Source organism: Fukomys damarensis, unplaced genomic scaffold (genome assembly GCF_012274545.1).
Source record: "Fukomys damarensis isolate Sample0158 unplaced genomic scaffold, DMR_v1.0_HiC HiC_scaffold_13, whole genome shotgun sequence".
Taxonomy (NCBI): domain Eukaryota; kingdom Metazoa; phylum Chordata; class Mammalia; order Rodentia; family Bathyergidae; genus Fukomys; species Fukomys damarensis.
The window spans coordinates 25355320-25364551 of NW_022900925.1; the positions used below are offsets into that span (position 1 = coordinate 25355320).

Below are 9232 nucleotides of genomic sequence, written 5' to 3' on the forward strand. Positions count from 1 at the left end.
CTCCCCTTCTCCTAGGAGGCTGTCTTAATCACTTGTGGCTGAGACACACTGCTGCAAACCCACAACTTAAAGAAGGAAAGGTTTATTCTGGCTCACTTTCAGTCCACAGTAGGCTGGCTCCAAGACAGAACAGAGGAGAACGGCTCAGGGCGCTGCAGACAGGAAACAGAGAGAGGAAGGAGCCGGAAGGGAGATAAACCCTTCCGTCACACCCCGGGATACTCCATTCTTCCAACCAGACCCGCCTTCTAACAGCAAGTCAGCCATAAGCCCCCACGATCCAGTCACCTTCCCAGAGTCCTGCATATGAGTACAAGAGGCTCTTGGGGACATCTGCATATAAACCGTAACAGAAACCCTTCCCATAGTTTCTGACTCATGGGACCCCATGCATATTTGTCTTCCAAAGATGGATTCAGATGACATCTCTTCTTGAACTTTCCTCAGCAAGCCAGGATATCTTGGTTAAATCCTCTTTTGTACTCTCATCACACTCAGTATGGGTTTAGATTGTAGCATGGAGCATGTTTTATTACTGCACTTGTTTACAAGTCTGTCTCCTACACTAGCCTGGGAACCTCCCTCAAAGAAGGGCCTGACTTTTCCTAAGCTTCAGTTCCCTAGTGCTTAGCCTGGTACCTAGCAAGAAGTGTTTGGCTCCTCCTAAATGAACCATACAGATAAGGGAACTGAAATGGAAAGAGGTTAAGTCTCATGCTTAAAAATGAGTAATTTTCTGAATGGAAATGGCCTTTGAGAAAGAGCTGTGATAAATCAGATTGTGCTGAGCAGTTGCTAACGCTTGTTTTGAGGGTACACGGTGGTAACCAGTTACTTTCCTTTGAGTTTGGGAAAATGGGGTTCAACCAGCTCAAACCTGAATGATCTGGAGGGATTTCACTTAAATGACAGAAAGATCATCTTGTTCCTGGCTCTGATAAGCAAAAACATGACTGGACTTGGCCTTCAGAGGCTTTAAAAACAAGACAGACTATCAGGATCGACTCAAGAGGTTTTGCTAGAAATGGGCAAATGGCTGAGCTGATTGCCTCCTCTTGAGAAAGCCCACAAAGAGCAGAGGAACCAGCCAGAAGCCTCCGGTGTCTCTAGCCATGTTCCCTGGAGTTTAAGGACGCTTGGGGGCAGGGAGAGCCCAGTAAGGGAGCCCTTGCTAATTAAGCCTCTACCCATGAGCGAATGCGAGGCTAATAAGGCAGCCCCATTCCAGGGCACCTCCACACCAAGCCAGCCGGTCTGCCTGTTTATTGCCCGTATGGAGATCATTAATGCCTCCTGACACTGGGGTCACTCCTGGGGTCAATCCTAGAGCCCGTTCTGCAAAACAAGGGGAAATGAACTTCCCAGCACATGTGGCTCAGGCTTGGCAGGGAGGGGGACTCTGGTCACCCCAGCCTCAGCTCTGGGAGAGATCAGCACCCCAGGCAGTCAGACCCGCCCCCAACCGCCATCCCCCAGCCCACACTGGTCTTGGAGGGAGTTCTGGGTAAGGATGAAGTGGAGGCCCTTGTCTGGACCAGGACAACCCCCACCGAGGCTGTCCCAACCGACAGACGGACGCTAATCCCCTGGCGACGGGCAGCAGTGGTGTCTGGGAGCTGCAGCTGCAGCTCGACAGGGGCCAGGCTACCAGGTGCAGGTGGTGGGAAGGCGAGGGCTTGGTGACCACGTGGCCTCGGCCCCACCCACACAGTTTCCCCCTCAGCGATTAGAGGTCTTGCCACATTGCGTCCAAGATGGCGTAGAGGGGTGGGATTCCAGGCCAATCCGAGCTGTGATTGGTGAAGCGTAGCTCCTTTGAACTGAAAGGCAGCCCCAGTAGCCACTCAGGGATCTCTTGCTGGTGTGACTGGTGCTTGGCCATCTTACCTCATACTTAAGCAACCGAGGCAGTCTGAAGAATCCATCTTCGGGTGGCTGAGAAAGGCAGGGGTGGGAGGAAGGAACCCCTAGAGAGAACAGAATAGAGAACCAGCCTTTACTGGTCTAGGAGAAAAGACAGGAAAACCTCCAACTAGCTTGGAGGAAATAGGATGCCAGAGCAGAGTGAGTAACAGTTACCAAATAAATGGGTCCAGGACATGGCGGAGTTTAAACGGGACCCAATAAATACAGGAACGTGTTTAAAGAGGAAACTTCAGAAAACGCAAGGAGGTGGAGTTGGGCCAGGGACTTCTTCCTGGTTGCCCCTGCTAGGACCTAGTGACTCTCCTTGGAGAAGCCACAGCACCGGGCCTGCCTCCCAAGAACGCACAGACTCTCGTCTGCACCCCTTGCAGTGCCACGGTTGGACTAGCTCCAGGGCACAGCAATCCTTGGACAGCTCCATCCATCCAGGGTTGGAGATTGAATTAGGGAATGGAAATTCTTACTGTGGAGGCCTGAGAAGTTAACAGAGCTCTGATTCCTTAGAGGATCAAATGCAGCAAGAGGGGTTAAAGCTGGATGTTAGGAGGCACTTTCCAAACATTATCCAGATGGAGGAGGTTTATGGATCTTGGAGGCAAGGACAGTTTCTCCTGGGCCTGCAGTTCAGCATCTTCCCATCATGAAGTCTATTACAGAAAGGTTTCGGTCACTGAACACTAAGCAAGATCCTTTCTCCAATTTCTTCCAAATCTTCCCACTGATTCCCATGTAAAGCCTCTTTCTCTTCTTTTTTCTATTCTATCTGCCCCTGAGGGTCAGGGATTATAAGCATGAATGAAGCAAATAAAGCTGCTCTGGGTGGGTGGAGACCAAGACTGCTGGGGATGTTTGAAGGAGGGGCAGTGGAAAAAGGAGGGATGTTGGTTTTTCCAGAAAACCCTAGGACATGTCTTCTTGGCACTGTGAGTGAAAAAGAGGTTTGAGATTGGTGCAAATTGAGAGAAGAGCTCTGCAGTATAGTGGAGTGGAAACCATCATGGATGTGCCTTTTATTGGAGATCATTTGGTGAACATTCAGCATTGTTACTGTGAGTTATCTGGCTTCATGTTTGGTGCCTTTCTAATAACAAATCAGACTCAGAAAGGGCACGAGAGATGTTCTGAGCCCAGTATACAAACCTTTCAGGGTATCCCCACATATCCAGGCCTGGATTGCCTCTGGGTGGTGGGTTCATGCCCAAGGGCATGGGGTAGGGGGAAGGAGCAAGTGGAGGGTTTTTTGCTAGTGGCCTCTTACAGAGGATTTTATTCCAGGTGAAAGCATATTGTTCCTCATCATTTGGATTTGGTATAGTGAAGAATTTGCATATTTGGGGGCCAAGGCTGTGTTATCAGCTAGACTCGGCCATCAGTACCATTGCTGCACATAAAACACCTGCAGTAGCACGTGTGGGTACAGTGCCTTCCCCTGTCAACAACGTCCACAGCCTGTGGAACACGGGTGACAAGTGTGGGGGTCAGTCAGTGGGAGACAGAGCATCCTGCTCTTAGAACAGTGAAGATTGCTGGAGATGGCTGTCTTTTGGGAGTCAGAATTCAGACAGATGATTAAATCTTTGGTCCCTGGGTGGATATTTTATTTTGTATTCGTTTTTCCTTAATTTGAAGAAAATTTAGCATGTGCCATGCCTTAAGTTAAATCCCCAGTGCTTAAAAAATGTATCCACTAGATTTAAAATCTTGGGCTCTAGGGTCCTATGGGTCCAATGATCTCTTTTCTTACTGTGAGACCTTGGGCTAGTCCTCTTTGTAACAATGATATTAGTATTGGATGGTTGCTATGTGTCAGACACTGTGTTGTTACTTTTTCTCTTTTCAAAAGATATTGTCTCAGTGTGCTGCCCAGGCTGGCCCCAAAACAAAGGCTCAAGTGATCCTCCTGCTTCAACTTCCTGAGTAGCAGGGACTACAGGTAAGCTACTGTGCCTGTCTAGGCACTCAGTTACTCTTAAAACAACACTATGAAAGAGGTACTGTTACCTACTTATCCATCTATTGAGTGTACTTTTCTGCAGTACTGGGAATTGAACCCAGGGCCTTTACGCTATGCTACATCTCTAGCCCTTTTTAATTTGAGACAGGATCTTCCTAAATTGTCCAGGCTGAGCTTAGACTTGTGATCCTCTGGCCTCAGCCTCCCCAAAGGCTGGGATTACAGGTGTGCACCACCACATCTGGCTTAGTTTATTTATTTGAACAGTCTTACCATGTTGCCCAGGCTGGCCTTGAACCAGTGATCCTTGTCTTACCCTCCTGAGTGGTCTCTGTTTAATAATAAAATCCACTTAGGTTAAGTGACCATAGGTCAGTATATTTAAAAGTATGAATGCTGAAGATCCAGACTAGTTGGCTTCAAATCCTGAATTCATTTCCTGGTTGTACGACCTTTGGCAAACTGTCTGACCTCAATTTCTTTGTCTGTAAATTGGGTGTAGGATAGTACCCACCTCAGAGAATGATGAAGTTGAACTGAGATAAAGCAGTAAAATTCTTAGAATCCTTCCAGGTACATCGTAGTTGCTCAATAAATGATAGCTCTTTGTGAGCCCCCGAAGCCCTTCTATCTGTGTCACTTCATCCTTCTGCTACCCTGGGAGGTGGCCATCATGATAAGATTCATTTGACAGATGAGGCAACAGGCTTAAAACTGATCTTGCCCTGAAGCCTCTTTGCAAACATCTGATTTTTTTAATTTTTTGAGATGGGGTCTTGTGGTGCGGCTCAGGTTTGCCTTGAACTCCTGCGCTCAAGCAAGCCTCCCACTTTGCCCTTTCTAGGCCTGGACAACAGGTGAATACCACCATGCCTGACTCAGTTCAGATTTCAAAATTTGAACTCAGGGTTTAGAGCCCACATGCTCTCTTGTTTTTGATTTCTAATTTGTTCCAGCTCTTCATCCAGGGGTAACCCCGAGGAGCCAAATTAAAAGCCAATTTTGGATTATTCATGGTTAGGAAGAATAGCTAGAAGAGGGAAAGAAAAGGTGGGGGGCAGTTGGCTAATTAAGTAGTTCCCTCATTTAGGATATTTTTTCCTGTCTAGGGATGGAACTGAAGGGCACTGTATCACTAAGCTCTATCTCCAGTCCTTTTATTTATTTACTTAATCATTCATTCATTGTCTCCAGACAGGCTCTCCCAGATTGCCCAGGCAAGACTCTAAACCTGTGATCCTCCTGCCTCAGCGTCCCTCCGTGTTGGGATTACAGGTATGTGCCATCCAATCCAACTCTAGCAGATGCACCATCTGCAGACAGATGGTACAACAAACATGTATTTCAGAGCTGTCTTTCGGGAGGAAATAGAAGGTGGCTCAAGAGCCTGTAATGCAATGGAAGTAAACGGTCTGTCCCACCTCTGGGGAAGACTCTGGAAGGGGAGACCTAGACTGCTGGCTGGCCCAGGTCTGCACACCCCGATTTGAGAATCCCACCTGTGCTCTTGAAGCCACTGCACCCTCCGTCCCGACAGGGTTCAGCCCGGCCCATCTCCTCCAGACATCTGGGCAGCCCAGTTCTCAGTTCTTTCTAACTGGAAATTTCCTAATTCTCTCTGGTGGAAGAAAGCCAGGGGGTGGTGAGAGGTCAAGGGAACAGCCCTCCTCTGTGGTGTGAAGGGAAGCACCTGCAGGAGCAGCTGCCGCACCTTGCCCAGCCCTTGCTCCAGCCCCAGCCTCCCTGAGTGGCTAAATCTCCGTCCCTGCCCCAGCTCCAGTGACGGAGCTCACTAAACTCAGCTGGGATCTGGATTGGGGAAACCTGGAACCAAGATCTGGGGCTACTGGGTGACAGTGTAATTCCCCATGGCATCAGCCTCCCTTTCCCTTCTGGAGGCTTAATAAGGGTGCTACGCTTTACACATAGCACTCGCAGAACAGATAGCTCTGGAGAGGGTGGGAAGGGTTTTGTTTCTTGGCTTTTGATGGACACACAGACTCTGAGGGACATAATAAATTCACCTGACACTGTTCGTGTGTCTTAGGAGTGTATTTTGCAGTAGGCAGGAGATCCAGACTGACAAAGATGTAAAGGAAGAGGGTTAATTTTCTTCACACTACAAAAAGCAGTCGGAACTGGTTCACTGGTGCCACATGGAACCTCAGCTCTTCCTTTCTGCTATCCTGAGCTTATTGCTTTTGTCTTCCCTTAAGGTCTCTAGAGGGTAAGAATGCCCAGGATTTAGCCCTCAGGAGAACGGAAGACTGCATCTTCCCCTTTATTAAAAAACAAAACAAAACAAAACAAAAAAAAAACATTTCCCACAGTCTTCCTCCCCCAAGTCATCCGCTGAGGTGTCATTGGCCAACACGGGGTCACGTGAGAAGCCCAACCACAGAGGGACCAGAAGGGCAGAGCACTGATTTCCCTGCTTGGCACAGAGCAGTAGTCCCCACCTTGGCTCTGCTCTTAGAGATTCTGACTTAGTTGGTCTATGTTGGGGCTTGGCATTGGCATTTATGAAACGATCCAAAAAGCTTTAAATTGTTTTTAGTTGCTTCTCACGTGCTGTGGTGGCAGCTCAGGCAGGCACTGTCTGTCACATTCACCCTGGGCTCCGGGAGAGCTACCTCACTGAGCTGGCGGGGCTTCCTCTGCGCACCCTGCAGCCATGGTCCCTTGGGAATCGTTATTCAGGTAATGGAACAGAGAAGCTACAGGTCATTGTTACTGAATTTCCAGGTTGCCAATCAGTTGGCTAACCAATAGAATGGCTAGTTGGCCTTTCCTCTTGTTTGTGTGTCTGGAACATAATAAGCAATTGATAAGCATTTCTTTGGATGAATAAATCCATAGTATTCGAAAATGGAATCAATACAGCATCAAATGAGATAGAAATTGCAAGACCGCTTTGTAAAAATGATAAAACCCTGGACGTAAGATACAAGCATAAACATTTATACAACAAACTACTTTCAAAAGTAGGGGCCAGGGAAAGTTTATTCCCTAAGCCTTCACCAAGGAATTATTGCTTTGGCGTTTCCAAAGTGACGATTTCCCTGCTGCTAGCAGGCCAGACGCCCTGTTATAGCAGTGTTGTCAGCGCTTATTGATAGCATATATGCTTTCTCCTTGGGCCAGAACCTAATTGTCTTTCTATTTGTTTGGGTTTTTTTTTTTATTACCTTATCTTGGTCATGAAGCACCTCGAGCCTTTTTAGGAGAGAGAGGGGAATTAAATTAATTTAAACATACTTGGGGCTAACAAGGGGAAAAAATGAGAACCAAGACCTGTCATGTAAAGGTACAAGATCCCAATAATGAATGTAACTGTACTGTATATCTAGAATGTACCAATAAACTCAATGAGGAAAAAAAAAATACTTGGGGCTACTTAGTACCTTCATTAACCACCCATTATGTGCCAGGCATCTAATGCAGCTTAGACAGTGCTCACCGTGTGAGGGTAGGGTGGTGTGATTATCCCCATTTGTGTAGGTGGTAAGGGACTTGCCTAAGGTCATAACAGCTGCTAACCAGGGAACCAGGATTCAAAACCCGGTTTCTAAACCAAGGCCAACCTGACACCAAACCTAAGGACTTTCCCTAAGCTGACCCAAATCAGTATGATAGAGGCTTGCTTATTGCATTATTTGTTTAGCTAGTTGAGGGGAGTTTTTGCACTTTAAATTCCTCAAGGCAGTTTATTTTTGGGGGCGGTGGATCCCTTGGAAACAGGCCAGGTGTTAGAAATACTATACTTCACCAATTCTAAGCTACCCTATTACCTTATATACCACTAAGAAGAAGAAAACATAGCTAGTTAAACTGACACATCATTGGCTGCAAGAAGCATCTTAATTTCAGAACTGTCAAAATGTGAAGAATGCATTAATGAGACGAGCTATTCTCTCCTTGTAGTGGAGAATATATGTGTGCGTCACCTTTCTCTTCTGGTTGCTTTGCCCCTTCCTTTTCACTGCCAGAACCTTGCCTGTCTTCTCCAGATCTCATTTCTCCGCATCGCCACGCACCGGTTGCTAGTGATTTAAACTGTCTCCTGTGAGTCTCTGGAAAAACTTGCACTTATAGGAAGGCTCCAGTCTTCCAGGTTGTGTTTTTGTTTTGTTCTTTTTAGAACTACACTAGATGGTGTCATTACTGGTCCTCCAGTGATTGTCAACGAACTCTTTGGGGAGTCTAGCCTAACTCTAGCCTTCCTCCAGTACCTAGTGGTTCATTTGCTGCCCTCCCTGCTCCTGGTTCTCCACCGAAGTCGGTTGCTGGCCCATCCACCATTTAGTTTCTAGGGATTTCCCTACAAGCTGTTGGAGGGGCACAGGAGCGGGGCGTGGGAGCAGAAGCTGAGGACGTCACCCAGTTCTCCCTGACACAGGAAATGTGACTCCCAAGACATCTTCTGAAACACCAGGGCTTCCTTTCTGCATTCCCGGAGGCAGGATTGTGAAGGACTATGCTTCTCCACTCTTCTAAGGGGACTCTCCGAGAGCCAGTACTCATGGAAGGAAGATGAGGTTACGAGAGCTGGTGCTGCTAGGGGTGCTAGGGATTCTGGAGGTGTGAGATGAATCACAGGCTCCTGAGAGCAGATGCTGGCTTTGCTGAGCTGGTGTTTTGCTTCCTCCATTGAGTGCAGGGAGGAAGGCGTAGATGCCAGCTGTCTCATTCCTAGTTCTAGAAAAAAGCCATAGACCTGTGTCCGTACCTTCAATCTGATTTTGCAGTCAGAATCTGGAGAAGTGGTTGACTGGGGAGGTTGGGGACCCTAGTGGAGGGAGGGATGTAGCACACACTGAAGGACAATCCAGGGGATCCTGGAGCTTTGAGGATGGGTGCACAGGTGTACCACTGCCTCAATGTCGCCAGCACTTGAGGAGCTGTGGGGCTGGGCATGGGCCGAGGTCGCCGTGGTTCTGCCCACCCGTGGAAGCTCAGGGGCCGGTGGGGTGGTACAGACCCATGAAAGGGCCAGGCAGAGGTAAGAGGCCCCAAAGTGCGGTGGGCATGCGGCTGAGCCAACTCCTTTTCTGAGGCGTGGAGGCCGCGGGCTCTGGCTTTTCCCGTTTCAGCTTCCTAGACTGTAGCAGCAGGCCCTGGGCTTCGTCCTCTGCTCGGCAGGATCGGGGACCTGCTGGCCGAGCCCTGGCCCTCGCTGCAGTTTCCCCAAGAGGCTCTGCCAAGCCTGGCACCTTCAAGCCGGGTCTGGGCCCCGACTCGGAAGGCTGGCCCAGCACCTCGGCGCCGTCGCCGCTCCAGGCCCGGCCACCAGGCCTCCTCCCCGTCCTCCTCCGTGACCTCGGCCGTTAGCTCCAAGGCGCGCCTGGCTGG

The 9232-nt window shown here is 48.7% G+C and overlaps 1 protein-coding gene across 1 annotated transcript in view; it reads left to right on the forward strand.

The window, feature by feature from the left end:
* Positions 1 to 1871: 1871 nt before the first annotated feature.
* The window catches only part of Tbx4 (T-box transcription factor 4), a 36099-nt gene continuing 28738 nt past the window's right edge, over positions 1872 to 9232 (forward strand). The window contains 4 exon segments of the mRNA XM_033762923.1: positions 1872 to 2064; positions 2821 to 2975; positions 3770 to 3859; positions 5075 to 5155. The gene's annotated coding sequence lies outside the window, so the exon portion shown is untranslated.